Source organism: Colobus angolensis, unplaced genomic scaffold (assembly GCF_000951035.1).
Source record: "Colobus angolensis palliatus isolate OR3802 unplaced genomic scaffold, Cang.pa_1.0 Scaffold387, whole genome shotgun sequence".
Taxonomy (NCBI): domain Eukaryota; kingdom Metazoa; phylum Chordata; class Mammalia; order Primates; family Cercopithecidae; genus Colobus; species Colobus angolensis.
Window position 1 is genome coordinate 1,103,292 of NW_012117232.1, and position 18,736 is coordinate 1,122,027.

General features: G+C 44.5%; 1 protein-coding gene across 1 annotated transcript in view; it reads left to right on the forward strand.

Annotated features, from left to right (window-relative positions):
- HS3ST4 (heparan sulfate (glucosamine) 3-O-sulfotransferase 4) overlaps positions 1 to 18,736 on the forward strand; it is a 459,643-nt gene that overhangs the window by 236,283 nt on the left and 204,624 nt on the right. The window lies entirely within an intron of this gene.

The following is an 18,736-nucleotide window of genomic DNA, read 5'->3' on the forward strand; positions in this document are numbered from 1 at the left end:
GTGTGGGGTGTGTGTGGAGGGAGGTGTATGTGTGTGTATGTGTATGTGTGGAGTGTATGTGTGTGTATGTGGATATGGAGGGAGGGGGTGTGTATGTGTGTATGGGTGGGGTGTATGTGTGTGGATGTGTGTGGAGGGAGTGTGTATATGTGTGTGGGGTGTGTGTGGAGGGAGGTGTATGTGTGTGTATGTGTATGTGTGGAGTGTATGTGTGTGTATGTGGATATAGAGGGAGGGGGTGTGTGTGTGTATAGGTGGGGTGTATGTGTGTGGATGTGGCTGTGGAGGGAGGGTGTGTGGGGGGTATGTGTGTGGGATATGGCATATTTGGGGAGTGTTTGTGTGTGCATGTGTATATAGGGAGAGGTGTGTATGTGTGGTATGTGTGTATAAGTGATGTGTATGGGGTGTGTGTGTGTATGTGTGGGGTGGATGTGGAGGGAAGGTGTATATGTGTGTGGGGTGTGTGTGTGGGGGGGAGGTGTATGTGTGTGGATGTGGATATGGAGAGAGGGTGTGTGTGTGTGGATGTTTGGGGTGTATGTGTGTGGATGTGCATGTGTATGTAGGGAGAGAGTATATGTGTGTGGTGTTTGTATGTGGTGTGGTGTGATGTGTGTATGTGGGGCGGTGTGGAGGGTATAGTGTGTGTGTGAAGTGTGTATGTGTAGATTGTGGTGTGTGAGGGGTAAGTGATGTGGTATGTGTGTGTGTGTGCATGTGTGGGGTGTGTGTGGGTAGGGTATGCATGTATGTGTGTGTGTGTGTGTGTGTAGGGGTGTATGTGGTGTGATGTATGTGTGTGGGGGGTGTATGTTTACGGGGTTGGATGTGATGTTTGTGTAGGGAGTATGTGCATGAGGCTTTAGAATGTGTGGGGTATGTGTAGGGTGTGTACATGGCGTGGTGTACTGTGCGTTCCTATTTGTGGGGTGTGTAAGCAATGTATATGTGTTGGGGGAGGCAGGGAAGGTGCAATGTGCATGTATATGTGTGTGTATGTGTGTGGGGTGTATGTTTATGTGGTTGAATGTGGTGTGTGTGGGGAGTATGTGTATGGTGTGTGTAGGGTGTGTGGGGCGTGCATGGTGTGTGTGTGTGCATGTATGTGGGTGTGTGGACTGTGTGTGTGAAAGCGCCTGCAGAAGTCCTGTGCTACTGGGCTTAGCCAGAGGGAGATGAGAGTGGAAAGGCAGTGGAGGGCAGGTCTGGAGCTTGGAGCCTGCTGTGCTGAGGGATTCTCACCCCTTTGTGAGAAACAGGGAGCCCTGGAGGCTCATTAAGGAAATAATCTAAAGGAGTAGGTTTTGGAAAGATCATTTTATTGATAGGCTGACAGTAATTTGCTTTTTAAAAGATAAAGTTTTTAAAAAAAGACACTCCCTCTAAAACCGGTTTCTCAACCCTGGCACCATTGACATTTCACCAGGAAATCTTGGTTATGGCGGCTGCGCTGTGCAGAGAGAAGTGTTTAGTAGCCTCTACCGGCTGGATGCCAGTGACATTCACTCATGCCCCTGATCGCCCGTCATGACAACCAAAAATGACTCCAGACGTGGCCACGTGTCTACTGGGGCACAGGATTGCTGGCAGTGGAGGACCAGTGCTCTACGAAATACTTCATTCTTCTTTGTATTCACTTCATGGAAGCCCAGACCCTTCAAATATTCAGCAGCCCCCAAGACTCGGGGCGTGGGTTCCGCTGCGGAGCATCCCCTCTGAGCCCGATTGATCTGCTCGCTGTCTCTGAACAGCAGCCAGAAGAGAATCTTGGCCTGGAGTGAGAAACACAAACATACCTGCTCATAAATTCTGTTTTAAAACTAATAAAATTATTTGCCTCTTCCTTCCATTTCTTGGCCCTTTTCCTCTTCTTGAAGTTGTTGAGGAACATACAGTAATGAAATGAAAATTCCAAGAGCATAACATCTGAGGACGCATTTGGATTTCTAAGAATACTTTTAAGGTAAAATAATACCAAAAGTAAACTCCCACAGATGATATTGAACTCCTAGTAATTTCCTGTCCATCATCATATCAGACCAGGCTGGCTGATTTTTACGTGGCCTCAGCTGACGTCTCCCATCTTCTATCTTTAAGTTTTCCTGGTGATTATACATACACATAAAACACTAGGTTAGGAAATATGATTGTGAAAATATGAATGAGCAAGAAAGCTTACACCTCTCAATATTTATTGTCTTGGAATGTAGACAGGGTGGCAGTACAGCATCGCGGTTCAATAGCTTGGGCCTCAGCTTAAAATAGACTCAGCTTCTGTATTAAGATCAACAAACTGTTTAACTTCTCTAAGAGTCAGTGTCATGATCTGGAAGAAAAAGAGGTTGTTGGAGGATTAAGTGAAATGCGGCATGTTACGGTCTTAGCTGGGTGCCTGGCATGTAGCAAGCCCTCAGAAAAGGAAAATGATCAGTATCAGTTTTTAGAGTAAACATCATAGTGGTCCTTACTTGTCTGAGACAGGGTGGAGGATAAGGGAAATTGTCATTCATTATGCATCAGTGATGTACCAGACAACCACAGAACACATGACCACTTGGCCAGAGGTACAGAGATATTATTAATATTTAGTAAATCCCCTGACATATGTCATCAGTGCAGAGGAAGAATTCAAATCTAGATCTGACTCCAGAGCTCAGGTTATTCAACAACGTCATGCTCTGTACTGAAGACGTGGCCATGCAGGCTCAAGTAACACACAATTGGAGATTTCCCACCCAGAAATTTACAGGGGCCTGATTCATTACTTTCTTTGTTGTGTTGTGTTTATATTCGAATGCATTTTTTTTTTTTTTTTTTTTTTGAGATGGAGTTTCACTCTTGTTTCCAGGCTGGGGTGCAGTGGTGCTATCTCGGCTCACTGCAACCTCCACCTTCTGGGTTCAAGCGATTCTCCTGACCTTAAAGTATTCTGAACAGTCCCACCCCTTCAGAGGGAACCCAAAGTTGCCTCAGCCTCCCGAGTAGCTGGGATTACAGGCATCCGCCACCACGCCCAGCTAATTTTGTATTTTTAGTGGAGACAGGGTTTCTCCATGTTGGTCAGGCTGGTCCCAAACTCCTGACCTCAGATGATCTGCCCGCCTCAGGCTCCCAAAGTGCTGGGATTACAGGCACGAGGCACCATGCCCAGCCTCGAATGCATTCTTAAGTGCATATGCCACTGTCTCCCACCACTTGTCAATTTTATTACCTTGAGCAAGTGCTTCAACCTACCTGAGTCTCAGTTTCTAAATTGAAAGAAAGAAAGAAAGAAGAGAGAAAGAGAAAGAGAAAGAAAGAAAAAGGAAGGAAGGAAGGAAGGAAGGAAGGAAGGAAGGAAGGAAGGAAGGAAGGAAGGAAGGAAGGAAACAATAAGTAAAAAGGGTAACAATTTCTCTATGTAGGGGTCAAATCTGTTATTGTAGATGGGGTTGCCTACCCTAGTTCTAGCACATACTAGGGGCTTAATAAATATTCATTCTATTATCAGTCTTTCTATTTTTTGTTTGTTTGATTGTTTTCGAGATGGAGTCTTGCTCTGTCACGCAGGCCAGAGTGCAGTGGTGAAATCTCAGCTCGCTGCAACCTCCACCTACCGGGTTCGAGCGATTCTCCTGCCTCACTCTCCCGAGTAGCGGGGATTACAGGTGCGTGCCACCATGCCTGGCTAATTTTTGTGTTTTTAGTACAGATGGGGTTTCACAACATTGACCAGACCGGTCTTGAACTCCTGACCTCCTGATCTACCCACCTCGGCCACCCAAAGTGCTGAGATTATAGGCGTGAACCACCATGCCTGGCCTATCGCTTTTTCTAAACAGACCAGGATGCGAATTGGATAGGGAAGCCATAGGTGGACCATGTGGAGTGAGGAAGTGTGTTTTTCCATTGTACGTGTGTTGGAGAGTTATGGAGGCAATGTTCGGAGCCTTTCAGATGAATCTGAGTATCCTTACACTGATCTCACTGACAGACAAGTTGCATGCCTCTCCTCCACACCATTGCACACCTTAGCTTTTACTTCTGCTATACATGTGAAATAGACATTTGAAATTATTAAGCTTCTTTGGGAGAAGACAGACTTTCTGTAATCTGCGACTGTTTCCTTTTGCTGGCCAAACCTTCAAGCAATAAGCCCCCCCTTTATTGACAAACTTCAGACGCCTTTCAAAAAATAAAACAAACAGTTAAGAAACAGAGACTTGTTCAGGGCAAAGCTTGCCCTGGGCCATAAATTTATTGATTCACCCCAACCATGCTTTCTTTAATATCTCCAAACCTTATGATCATCTTTTTGAGACAGGGTGGATGGGAGCATCATCTGGGGGCCAGGGAGCCGACATCAACATTTTTTTACCTTTCTGCAGACATATAATAATAACAATTCAATTCAACACACATTTGTTGGACAGTAGGTCTTGGTGATACAAATATGGGTAGAATAATCTTTTTTTTTTCCTGGAGAATAAAAACTGTAATAAAACAGTATGCTGCCTAATGGTTTTATTTAGTCCATCAAGCAATGCATGCACAAAGAAGGGCACATCTTATTGTTACCATGTTGTAGATGAGGAAACTGACTCTCAGCCTATCATAAAGCAGATGACATTCATTCATTCACTCAAGCAATATTGATTGTATAATTCATGTATGCTGGGCACTAGGTCTCAAGTGATGAATATTGCACGTCATGGATGTATGGAGTTTGCAGCCTACGAGAGGGGAGATAGCACTACATGGTTAAGCATGCGTGTGCACAAGAATTAGAAAAAATAGGGAGTGCTCCAAAGGAGCATATAGTATGAATAGTTTAGAGGGGCGCTGGCAGTGAGGCCAATGGACTGAAATCTGAAGGATGAGTAGGTGTGGTTTGGTAAAGGATGAAAGCAGGTCTCCAGGAAGAGAGAAGGTGCTTTGGCAGAAAAGCGCCTGGTTCATCGGAGGAATAAGGCACCAGCCAGTGTGGATGGATCTCAGAGTGCTGAGGCTGAGGCTGGAGAATCGCTTGAACCTGGGAGGCAGAGGTTGCAGTGAGCTGAGATTGCGCCACCTCACTCCAGCCTAGACGACAGAGCCAAGACTCCGTCTCAAAAAAAAATTAAACAGATGCAAGAGAAGCCTGCTGGAGGGGTTGCCATATGCCTCGTAGGGGTCACATAGGTGGTATATGTGTGTGATGTGTGTGACATGAAACAGCCAGGCTGCATCCTGGTGCCTCTTATGACAGACTATCACCCTGTGGGATAGGAGCTTTGCGTTAACGAATCTTTCCATGTTTTCCAGGAATTTTCTTGGCTGTTAAAGGTTGGCAATGCATTTTATTTTATTTTACTTTTTTGAGACAAAGCCTCTCTTTGTCCCCCAGGCTGGAGTGCAGTGGTGTGAACATAGTTAACTGTAGCCTCAAACTCCTGGGCTCAAGTGATTCTCCTCCCTCAGCCTCTTAAGTAGCTGGGACACTGCAGGAGCATGCCACCACTCCTGGCTAATTTTTAAATTTTTTTTGTAGAGGCAAGGTCTTGCTAAGTTGCCAGGGCTGGTCTTGAACTCCTGGCCTTAAGTGATCCTCCAGCCTAGGCCTCCCAAATTGTTGGGATTACAGTTGAGAGCCACTGCACTCAGCCAGTAATGCATTTTAAAAGTTATCATTATAGGAACAAAGTAGAAAATTCAGGACATTATGGGTGGGGGGAAACATCAAGAATCCTCTTTGGATATGTTAAATTTGAAATGCCTATTAGATACCCAAATAGAGTGGTTGAGAAGGCAGTTGTATATATTAGTCTGAGGTCATAGCACTAGTTAATTTGGGGAGTCACTGGCAATAGCTGGTATTATAAGCTGGGGGACTTGGTGACATCACCTAGGGAGATAAGGTTGAGTGAGAAAATATGTCCAGGCCTGAGCCATGGCAAATCTTAAAAAAGCAAGGAGAATAGGAAGACCCAGATTGGAGACTGAGCATAAGTGGCCAGATGCTTTCAGGAAGAATTAGGAAAATGGTTGTCACCAAAGACAAGATAGTGTTTAAAAAGAAATAGTCAGCTTTGCCTAAACTCTGCTGAGAGGTGGAATAAGATGGGGTCTTAAACGTGTCTTGTGGAGTTGGAAATAATGCTAGAGGAGTGACAAGGAAAGAATTCATATCTGAGAGGGCTAAAGAATGAAATGGAGGAGAGGAATCAAAATCAGTATGCAAACAGTTTTTAAAGAAGCTTGGATTTACAGGGGGCCAGAGAAAAACACCCAGTCCTCCTCCCTCAGCTGAGTGGAGCCACAGGCTATGAGTCCAGGATGCAGAGGGTGTGGATCTGAGTCTTTTACTTCATATAATTCTCTGCTAATGTCAATGTTGGTGATACGATTCTTCTGGTCTCCTTGCTCAGCCTTAATCTAGGCCCCCATCCTATTGTGTCTGGAATATTGCAGTAACCTAAGCTGCTCTCTCTTTCAACCCTTGCCTTAATTTCAATCCAGCAGCTATAAATTGAGTCAATCAATAGATTGATCCCTTACAGGTAAGTTATATTGTACCATGTTTTTCTCAAGACTAAACTATGGTCTCTCATCTGGCTCCATCAAAGCCATACTCATTGTCATACCCTACAGGGCCCTCCATGATCTGCAACTCATTTTTTGAAGTCAGTTTATCTTTGATTTTATCTCCTACGACACTTGCTTCATTCTTCAGAAGAATGAATACACTGGTCTCCTTGCTGTTTCTCAAACACTCTGGCCCTCGCTGGTCCCAGGAACTTCAGTCTCTGAAGTCATCTGCATCTGAAATGTTTGTTCTTAAATGTCGACAAGTAGAAATCCTTCCTCCCACCCCCTCTTTTTTTTTTCTGAAACAGGGTCTCACTGTGTCACTGGGGCTGGAGTGCAGTGGTGCAGCCATGGCTCACCGCAGCCTCGAGTTTCTAGGCTCGAGTTTCTAGATCCTCCCACCCACCTCAGTCTCTTGAGTAGTTGGGACTGCATGTGTGCACCAGCATACTTGGCTAATTTTTGTGTTCTATTTTTTTTTTTTTTTGGTAGAGACAGGATTTCACCATGTTGCCCAGGCTGGTCTCAAACTCCTGGGCTCAAGTGATCTACCTGCCTCAGCCTCCCAAAGTGCTGGGATTACAGGTGTGAGCCACCACGCCTGGCCTGAAATTCTTCACTTTTTTATGTCTTTGTTTATGTAGTCATACCTATCTGGGGTGTCGAATCTAAAACTGTAACCCACTCCTCTTGACACTCTATCTGGGACATGTAACACTATTTAATAACACTATACATTTTACCGTAATCTTTGTTGTATTTATTTTCTCCCCACTTTAATGTAAGCTTCATAAGAGCAGAGGTCTTTGTTTCTCTTGTTTACTACTATGTCCCTAGTGCCCAGAATGGGGCTCCATGCATAGCTGATGCTCAAAGAACAGTTGTAGAATGAATGGACGGAATGATGTGTTAATTACAATACAGTCTCAAATTCCCAAGGTTGCCCAAAGTTGAGGAAAGAGATTCAGCATCCATACAAATTTACTGAGCTCTCACTATGTGTCAGTTATTGTATCTGGCAATTTAAGTTTATCCATTCTTCCTGTAAGGGGATAATTCTATCTGTTTCATAGATGAGGAATGTGTGATTCAGAGATTTTAATGATTTTTCCTTATTGGCCAAGAAACAAGCCACAAAGTCGGCTTGGAAATCAGATTTAAGTTGAGTTGATAGGAGGCCTTTTCTCATTACCAGGAGGGGAGAATGGTGAGGAAATGGAGAAAGAAGGAAGGCAGAAAGCAGCATTACGTTCCTTTATGGAGACTGAAGGATTTTTCAAAGAGCAGAAGCTGGTGCAATACGGCTTTCTTGTCAGTTCATCAGCAGGACAACTTTTTGGTGCCTCTTCTAGTTCTCTGTATGTAAAGGAACCCAACAAACCTTAGCCTTTGCTCTCACTAGCCTGGGTACCATTGATTAATTGATTAATTTTTCTCTTCTAAGTCTTTTTTTTTTTTTTTTTGGGACAGAGTTCTGCTCTGTCACCCAGGCTGAAATACAGTCTCTCAATCACAGCTCACTGCAGCCTCAACCTCCCGGGCTCAAGCAAACTTCCCACCTCAGCCTTCGAAGTAGCTGGGACTACAGGTGTATGCTGCCTTGCCTGGCTAATTTTTGTATTTTTTTGTAGAGATGGGATTTTGCCATGTTACCCAGGCTGGTCTCAAACTCCTGGGCTCAAGTGATTGTCCTGCCTTGGCCTCTCAAAGTATTGCAATTACAGGCGTGAACCACGGCACCCGGTGTCTTCTAAGTTTTGACTCACCCATGGCTAGAACAAGCTAATGGCCACAGGCTAACTTATGGCTTCTTCCTACTGCCTTCTCTCTTTGTGACATTTGGCTTTCTCTCTTCTGCTAACTGCTGCTATGGTCTGAAAATTGTGTCTCCCTAAAATCTATAGGTTGAAACCTAATCCCTGGTGTGATGGTATTAGGGGGTGGGGCCGATGGTAGTTGATTAAGGCTCATGAGGGTAGAGCCTTTATGAATGGGATTAGTACCCTTAGCAAAGAGTCCCCAGAAAGCTGCCTTGCTCTTTGTACCATGTACGAACACAGCAAGAAAACGTCATCTGTGAACCGGTAAATAGATCCTCCCTAGACACTGAATCTGCTGACCCCTTGATCTTGGGCTTCTAGGCCTCCAGAACTATGAGAAATACATTTCTGCTGTTTATAAGCTACCCAGGCTGTGGTATTTTGTTATAGCAGCCTGAACTGACTAAGACACTGAACAGCACTAAAGGAACTCCTCAAAAGAGAGGATTATTTATTCAACAGAGATTTGTTGAGCAGTTACTATGGCTTGGCACTGTTCCAGGCACGTTGGATACCTGAGTATCATTGCCCTTGCAGAGATAACAGCTGTTAAGCCATATGCTTACACTAGTCTTGGGGACAGCAACATTAGAATTACTGGAAGCTTGTTAGAAATGCAAATTCATGGGATGCACCCAAACCTACTGAACTCCAGTCTCTGAGCATGTGTCCCAGGAAGCTGTGCCTTAAGCTTTTCCGATGCTTCTTTTGTCCGTCAACCTTTAAGAACCATTGCCATATCGAATGCCTTTTCTTGAGCTGTGTGCCTCAGCCTGGCTCACTCAGCTATGGCAGAAGGTCAGGGCCATTGGTCAGTTTTCCTCTGAAGGGCCTGTTGGAGCGGCAAGCATCTAGAACATAATATAAATTTATCTGATGAAAACACAGTTGTTTGGTGAGCACAGCAGTTACCCTTAGAAATTAGGTTTTCTTCCTCTACTCCATCAAGTTTCCCAACCTTGTTTTTATTACTCTTGCTTCTTCCATTTTTAGCCATTGTTGTACAAATCCATATACAGAGAGAATTTCAAACAAGACATTCTAGGATGACCCTATTCAAATTCTAGTTTTCTCTTCTCTGGAACTTCTGAAGAGGTTGCAGGGTTTCTTGTGAGGTTTTTGAATTGGAAGGAAAAGCTGATGCTAATTGGAAGACACCCACAATACTCAAGGCTATACTTTGTGTTAAACAAAGTTATTAAATGCATGCCCTCGGCCAAGATCGCCTTATTCTTTTCTGTTTCTCAGTGTCCAAGCTGGCAAGCTCAGGGCTTGGCTTGTCAAGTGTTTCCAGGACTACTAAACAGAGACTACCCCAGGAAGTTCTATTGCCTGACACTTGAGGCATCTGTCAAAAAGGAGGAAATGTTGGCAGAATAGGAGTGAACAGGTTTCTGTGACTAAATTAGCTTTTTTGTTTGTTTGTTTTGGGGGATGAGGCTTCATTATACTGTATTTACCTGCAACTTCTGGCTCTACATTTTTCCTCCAAATTTAAAAATATATATGTGTGTGTGTGTGTGTGTGTGTGTGTGTATGTGTATGTGTGTGAAAGAGAGTCTAGAATTCAGGAAATAAAATTTGGTGGCAGGCCATAGTCCCGTCTCACTGCCTGCATAGAAAGATCTGATGTGCAGCTCTAGCTTTCAATCCTGTTCATGAATTGATTGATTGATTTGTTTTTTCCAATAAGCCAATATTTACTGAGCTGGGCTTGAGGCATTGGGTTGCGGGGAGCATTCTTGGTGAGCTGTAACATCCATCATGCTTAAGTGGATCCCATTGGCATTTTCTGGGACTGTGACCCTGGATACTCCCTTTGGAGCATCTCATGCCTACCTGTGGCTTCAATTTCAGAACAATGATGACTCAAAAGGTTTCATTTTTAGGTTTCTCCTCTGTGCTTTGGCCATCAATATTCAAATGCTTACTTGACATCTTCACTTGGCTGTTTTAAATTCACCTTGCATTCCATATGCCCAAAGACTAGACTCACAACCTTTCCCATACAACTGAGTCCACTGTCTCAGTTAAATGACGTAAACAGCCATTTAGTTGTTCAGTCCAAATTCTGAGATTCGTCTTGGAGCTGCTTGTTTCTTTATTCTGTATGGCCAATCTGTCACCAAGTCCTGACAATTTTACCCCTTAAATATCTCTTTAATCTGTTAGCTTTTCTGTATATCTACTGATACCACTCTAGCTAAAAAATAATAGCCTCTCTCTTTTTAAAGATGGAAACAGCCTTTCATCTACCTCCTCTGTCCTCTGAGGCTCTGCACCAATCCATTTTCCTCCCCACATCCGGAGGACCTTTGAAAATCCAAAACTGATGTTATAGCTCTGCTAGAAATCCTTTAGGTGTTTATTGTCTTCAGGGTGATAATATTAACTATTATTTACTAGTGGTAATTGGTACTTGTTGTATACCAGGTACTACCCTAAGTGTTTTACACATTTTAACCCATTTTCATATATTATCCCATTTAAGCAAAATTGAAATCTTTGCAATGGCTGTAAAGTCCCGCAAATATGACCTCTACTTGCCTCTCCTGGCTTGTCTTAGCATGTGCAATTTCTTCACTACAACTTTTTCCTCTATTATAAAATGTAGTCCCTTCTCAGGCTGGATTTGAAGTGCACTTGCTTCTGGAAACAATCACCTGATTTCGGTGTTGGTGCCTGGACTGATGAGCAACTAACCTCTGTGGTTTTGGGTCATGAACATCAAGCCCCCTGGTCTGGCAGGGTAGCAGGGTTCTGGTGTCAATTTTACATTGTGATTTGGGCTAGCCACCCTCTGACTCCGTCAGGGTGCTTGGATTACAAGTGTATTCATTTTCATCTTGCTTAAGTAACATTAGGAATTTCCTGGAAGCATACAGGGCATGTAATAAATCCCACGGGTAGAGCAAAGTGGACTCAGCCTCCCGGAGGGCTAAATCCAGGTACCAGACAGCAGTCAGAGTGGAGGTTGGAAATCAACGGCATCTTTCTCTCTCCAAGCTGTTGTAAATGTTTTCAATACACTCAGCTCCTACTTCTACATGGGCTAAGGTTCAGTGAGCATCCTAGATGAATTAACATTCCTCTCCTTGGTTCTGAGCTCTGTAAAGAGCTCCTCTGATTGGCCCAGCTGGTGCCAGGGATCCAGTCATCATCAGCCAGCAACATTAGGTCACAGACTCTAACCCTGTCTGTTAAAGAGGAAGGTGGGGGCAGCTTGAAGGGAAACAGTGACCTGGCCAGGAACCCGGAAAGGTGCTGCTCTTGGCCTCGGCTTTCTTATCTTTAAAAGCTTTCTGGGCACCTTGATTTTTCTCCAGCCCGCTCCCTGCGCAGAGAGCTTGAAGCTGAGTATCACAGATCACGCCGCGACGCTGTTGAAACCCAAACCGAATGCAGCCCCAACTCTAAAGATCTGGGGATTAAGCAGAGAAACCTCTCGTGTCGTCTCAGCAAAGAAGCTGCAAATCCCCTAAGTGCCAGTGAAGGGGAGGCTTTGACTCGGGAAATATCAGAGAAATCAAACACTTCACTCCGCTCTCGTGTCCTATGAGGGGATTTGTGGTTTCAAACAGTAAGCGCGGATGTGTCTTTCGCAAAGCCAAAGCCCTCCATTAGCACAGGAGATAGATTCTAATAGCAGAGGGCCAATATCGCTGAGGGTGGGGTAGTGCAATAGTGCCCCTGTGCCTGGAAAGCCCCATGCCTCGTGGCTTGACACTAGGTGGAATGCCTCCACCATCCTTTCACTCACACTTGTGTCTCTCCTTCTACCTGCAATGTTGCTGATCCCTCTCAGGCAAGTTCTACCCCCTCTCTGCCTCTGCTCCTATGCCAGACCCTCTGTCTGGGCAGAAGCCAAATCCTTCCCATCTGTATAGTGAATATCAACCATCCTGAAGGGTTGGTTGAAATGGCACCTTTAAAAAAAAAGTTAATCAAGGTTATAATTTTTATGTCATGAAAACTTTACTACATTAAATGTACAATTCCAAGGTTTTTAGAAAATTTACAGTGTTCACCTCCCTGAACACTGGATACTCCCCCTGGCAGAGTAATTCGGCCCTGTGAGCTTTTATCATCCTTCGTAAGCATTTGCAAAATAATCTGGCATTTATTATTTACGTGTATGTTTCTCCAACTACAGTTTACCAAGGCCACTTTGTTACTGAGGAGACTTAACAGAACCTCTGCATGTAGGAGGTAGACCAGAACAGTCTATGTATGACTGGGCACAGGCATGAGTTAAATTCACTTGATCTAAAACAGGTGAATTTATACTATTTCTCTGCTAAAAAACATAGCTAACTTTTATTGAGCATTTACTATGTGCCGGATGCCCTGCTCAGTGTTTAACTTAATTCTGAGACCTCACAATCCTTATTTAATCTTTACTTAAATTGAAGAGATAGTAATTTATGTTCAGCATTTGTAGATGAGGAGACTGAGGCTAAGAGAAGAACTTTTAGATGGTAAGTTGCAGGACCAGACCTTAGATCTGGTTCTGTTTAGCCTAGAAATCCATTGTGTTAACAACAACACTTCAGTGCCTTCCAGCCACTGAGGGTTTGCCCATAAGACCCATGCCTAATGGTTTTCCTATGATCTCAGTAGGTCTGTATCCTTTAGATTTCAGTTCATGTTTTGGTTAGCAAGCACCCCCGTTTTGCATCCACTGTGAGTTCCCTCTGAAAGGGTGGGACTGTTCAGAATACTTTAAGGTCAGGAGAATCGCTTGAACCTGGGAGGTGGAGGCTGCAGTGAGCCGAGATTGTGCCATTTCACTCTAGCCTGGGCGACAAGAGCGAAACTCCGTTAAAAAAAAAAAAAGAATACTTTAAGGTCTTTGACTAACTTAGCGTGAAACTGTTTGATTTTACTGATCAGCTAAATCAACTGCATGCTTTCTTTCCACATTGATTCCTTATAGGCAATGGCCCAGGGAATATGAAGTAATAATAAACTTAGCATTTATAAAGCATTTGGGGAAAAAAAATTGCCGGAGACCTTACTAGAAAAACTGAACTGGATTCTTTTGAATTTTGAAAGATTCATGTTCAGCCTTTTGGGAATGTTGGAAGCAAAGAAAGAGGAAGATGTAGGATGGGCTTGTGACATTTTGACCTTCCGTGGCCCTCGGACACTGGCAGAAATGAGGCCCCATCTCTCTTGGGAGGAATGCCAAAGGGACTAACAATGAGAGCGATAATTCTAACTCTTCTGCCTGCGTTCTCTTTAGGGACTAGGGCTGACTTAACATGGAAAATTCTCAGCTTAGATTGTGGTCAAGAAACTTAAATGCCTTTGTGCTGGCAGAAGATCGATAGAAATGAAGTGGACCCAACATAAGGCAATAAGGAGTAGTGAGGAGCATGGTAAACTGGAGAGAACAGCTCCCATCTTCAAGAGGCAGCTGCTCCTCAGCCCCAGCTCGCTGTTTTACTGTTTTTTCCCCCCGATTTTTCAGATGTCTGAAAAGAAGCTAGACACCTGGATGTTTATTAAAAACCCCTCCATTCCTTTCTCCATTCATCCATCAATCCAGAAAGTGGCTATTGAGCACCTACTGTGTTCCAGATCCTGTTCTAGGCACTGAGGATGTAACTGTGATCAGAACACAGTGTCTGTTCTGATAAATCATTTAGAAATATGCGAAACAGGCTAGGTGCAGTGGCTCACGCCTGTAATCTCAGCATTTTGTGAGGCCGAGGTGGGAGGATTGCTTGAGGACAGGAGTTAGACACAAGCCTGGGTAACACGGAGGTACCCCATCCTACAAAAAAAAAAAAAAAAAAGGTAACCAGGCATACTAGTGCTTGCTACTTAAAAGACTGAGGCAGGAGGATTGCTTGCACCTGGATGTTCGAGGCTGCAGTAAGCTATGATCACACCATTGCACTCCAGCCTGGGCAATACAGCAAGACTCCATCTTTACAAAAAACAAATTTAGCCAGGTGTTGTGGCCTGTGCCTGTAGTTCCAGCTACTTGGGAGGCTGAGGCAGGAAGATCGCTTGAGCCCATGAGTTCAAGGCTACAGTGAGCTATGATTGCACCATTGCACTCCAGCCTGGGCAACAGAGCAAGACCCCATCTTTATTAAAAAAAAAAAATAGGAGGAAACAGGTAGACCAAATGGATCATATTTTCAGGTCACCAAGGAAAAACAAAGCCAACAACAAAATCACAAAAGTATCCTTAATTATAAATGCAGATGCAGAATTCTAAATGGGATATCTTCCAATCTAGTAAGCACACCTCCAGACCACCTCCTGTAGAATTCATGTGGCCTCCTATGCTTTGCTTCCAAGACAGAGCACTGTCACCTTAGTAAGCTCAAAATCTCCCCTCAGATGTGCCCCACTTTCTTCGTCATCTCCTTAAGAACTTGGGAGCAATAATTGCCCTTTCTTTTGAAAGGTTCTGGGTCCACTGTCTCAGGGCCAAACAAAACATTTTCCCTGAACCCTCTCCACTGGCTTTTCCACAGGGCCATGAGGTTGGGGTTCCTCATGACCCACCATGGGACATGAGCCTTCTTGAATTACCAGAATCAATGCAGCCCAAGCCTCTTCTACCTGTAGCCCTGAAAGCACCTGAGAAGTTCAAGTGCAAAGCTGCTGCTGTGGCGGGGGTGGGCACTGTGGATGCTTTACGTTGTATCTGAGCATGGGAACTGGGAGAGAGCATGTAGAGAACTGTAGGTAATTCAGGAAGGGCTTTGATCCAAGGTGTCCAAGAGTGAACACAGGAAACACGTGTAGAAAAACTAGAAAGGAGAAAGATGGTGAAAGCAACCCTGTTTGGCAGATGACAAGTGAAAAAACTGAGTCTCAGAAAGGTGGACGGGCGTGGTGGCTCACGCCTGTAATCCCAGCACTTTGGGAGGCCGAGGCAAGTGGATCATGAGGTCAAGAGATCGAGACCATCCTGGCCAACATGGTGAAACCCCGTCTCTACTAAAAATACAAAAATTAGCTCGGCATGGTGGTGCACACCTGTAGTCCCAGCGACTCAGGAGGCTGAGGCAGGAGAATCACTTGAAGTCGGTGAGCCAAGATCACACCACTGCACTCCAGCCTGGCAATAGAGAGACTCTGTCTCAAACAAACAAACAGAAACAAAAACAGAAACAAAATCAAAAACAAAAAAAGAAAGAAAAGAAAGGTTCAAGGTTATCTTCAGGGGCACACAGAGGGAGCCAGTACTATATCCTCCAGGTTTCCTACTCTCACATCCCAGCCCACTACTGTCTGGATCCCTTGCCCCGTGTGAAGACCAAAGACAGGAAGACCAGCAAGAGTGCTTTGGAAAGAACATGCCCACAAAACAATTGGTCTGTCTCTGAGACCACACTCTAAGGTGATTTGGGCTTGATTCTGCGGAAGCATTTGGAGGCTCAGTTTTCAGTATTAGAGTCTCAAGGGCTTGGCAAGGGTGACCTTCTAGAAGGTTGGCAGCAGGGAAGGAGAGAAAAGAAACAGCTATGTTCAGCTTATCTGAGAAGAAGGCAAAACCATGATTCTTTTTAAAAATATATTTCTTTATTTTATATTTTAAAACTTTTATTTTAGGATTGGGGTACATGGGCAGGTTTGTTATATAGGTAAACTTGCGTCATGGGCGTTTGTTGTAGGGATTATTTTGTCACCTTGGTACTGAGGCCAGTACCCAACAGTTGTTTTTTTCTGATCCTCTCCCTCCTTCCGTCTTCCACCCTTAAGTGGGCCCCAGTGTCTGTTATTCCCCACTATGTGTTCATGTGTTCTCATCATTTAGCTCCCACTTATAAGCGAGAACATGTGGTATTTTGGTTTTCTGTTCCTGTGTGTTTGCTGAGGATAATGGCCTCCAGCTCCATCCATGTCCCTGCAAAGGACATAGTCTTGTTCTTTTTTATGGCTGCATAGTATTCCATGGTATATATGTACCACATTTTCTTTATCTAGGCATATGAGGAACATGCTTCTGGTTGTGAAAATTTGCAAAGCTGCACGAAAGTGGCCTCACCTAAAGGATATAACTGTTTCTAGATGAGTCCTGGATGGAGCCTTCACCTCTCTCAGACCTCTCTAGGCCAGCCCTGTCTAAACTCCAGCCACTCTTACTCCTTTTGTTCTAAAACACTGAAGTGAAATTCAATCACAAAACCCATTTGAGATCTGCTAAGTCCCAGATGGGGAAAGGTTAATTTCTCTTCACAGAACTTTCTACTTCCTCTTTCTTTGCCTAGTGCTTTAGAATTCTTTTATTTGCAAGTGACAGACACCCATTCAAGCACTGGCATAAACAAAAACATTCTCAATTATATAAAAAAGTTCAAGGTGTAATAATGGCTTCAGGCATGGCTAGATCCAGTATAATTCAGTCTGACTGCGACCAAGAGGATGTCAACGGAAATCGTTCTTTCTCCATCTCTTGCCTGTCTTTTCCTGTCTCCTTGTTTCATCCTCAGCCTGGTCCTCCTTAAATATTGATAAAGATATATTAACCACTCCAGATTTATGTCCCACCAATGTAGGGATCCCAGCAGAATGAGAGGACTTCTTTTCCAACGGCACCAGCAAATGTCCGGGTGCTGGCCCTCAGAGGACAACCTGGGTCATGTATTTCCATTCCTGATCCAATGACCGTGAGTTTTTCCTTCTGGAAAAAAAAAAAAAAAAAAAAAAAAAAAGGAAAACTCAGCTAATTTTTGTATTTGTTGTAGAGACGGGATCTCACTGTGTTGCCCAGGCTGGTCTTGAACTCCTAAGCTCAAGTGATCTTCTGCTTTGGCCTCTCAAAGTGCTGGGATTACAGGTGTGAGCAACTGTGCCCGACCAAGATGAACTTTCAGTGTAGAGTTTTGCTCCTTCCCTTTAAAAAACCTCCAGCCCAGGGAAATGCAGCCTTTGGGAAGCACGTCCCTTTCAGTAGAATTGTTTCTCCCACAAGCTGCCTTTGGGAAGCAGGAAGGCGGCCCTCTGCCATGTGACCCCTCCAAGCTGGGAAGCCTGGAAAGAAGAGCAGGAGCAGCCCAGCCCTGCTGCATTTCTTTTCTACCAGCCATGGAGTCCTTGTTCTCTGTGCTTCCCCTCCCTACAGAAAACAGTGAGCAAATGTCCCCCCGACCCTGCCTTCTGCCAGGCCCATGGCTTTCGTGCACTTAGGGGATGCATTTTTATTTCTTTGCAGGAACGAGGCCTAAAAATAGATAAAGTACAGGGCACAAACAATAACCATTCGATGTATTGACCCGGCTATGAGTTTATCTTGGTGAAATTCAGATTCGCTCTTTATTCCCGAAAGCAAAAGCACCTTCAGTGGGCAGTTATGGAGGCATTACCAGGCCCATTTGGCAATAAAATGTGACTGACTTCATTATGCAGGATGGAGACAAGAAATAGCTGATCTTAAATCACAGGGCCGCTGACCAGGATGCATTTGGCACAGGTCTATGCAGATAGATTCTGTTTGGTGGGAAGCGGTGCTGCAGAAAGGGAGTCTGTTATTAAAATGCAGAATTCATTTAAGTCCTTTTATTTAGCGCGTTGCCAAAAGGTAATTTATGTGTAACGTGTAGCAAGCCATATGGCTGTGTCTGGGGGCTCCTCCTGCTCTTCCTTCCAGTCTTTCCAGCTCGGAGGGGTCACATGGCAGAGGGCTGCCTCCCTGCTTCCCAAAGGCAGCTTATGGGGGAAATAATTCTACTGAAAGGGACATGGTTCCCAAAGGCTGCATTTCCCTGGGCTGGAGGTTTTCTAAAGGGAAGGAGCAAAACTCTATATTGAAAGTTCATCTTGGTTGGGCACAGTTGCTCACACCTGTAATCCCAGCACTTTGAGAGGCCAAAGCAGAAGATCGCTAGAGCTTAGGAGTTCAAGACCAACCTGGGCAATATCGTGAGACCCTGTCTGTACAAAAAGTACAAACATTTGCTGGGTGTTGTGGCAGGTGCCTGTGGTCCCAGCTGCTTGGGAGGCTGAGGTGGGAGGATCGCTTGAGGCCAGGAGGTCAAGGCTGCAGTGAGTCGTGATTGTGCCAGAGCACTGCAGCCTGGCTGCAGGGCAAGACCTTGTCTCAAAAAAAAAAAAAAAAGTTCATCTCTGTGCTCTGTACTTGGTACTTTCTATCCCCACAAATTGCAATGGGGCAGTAGAAGAGCTCCATAAAGCAGTTTGCTGCTTATTACTTCCTTGCTGATATCCTGTCTCCATTTTTTAGCCTAGGGGAGGAGTGGTAACTGCCATTTTTTTGCACCTGCCTCTTGTCAAGTCTAGTTGAGACCTTCACACTCTGGTTCTCATGTCAACAACAGCCCTGTGTGACATGTTATTACTCCCACTCCCTGAAGGTACTGTCTCAAACTCTGATGGACCAC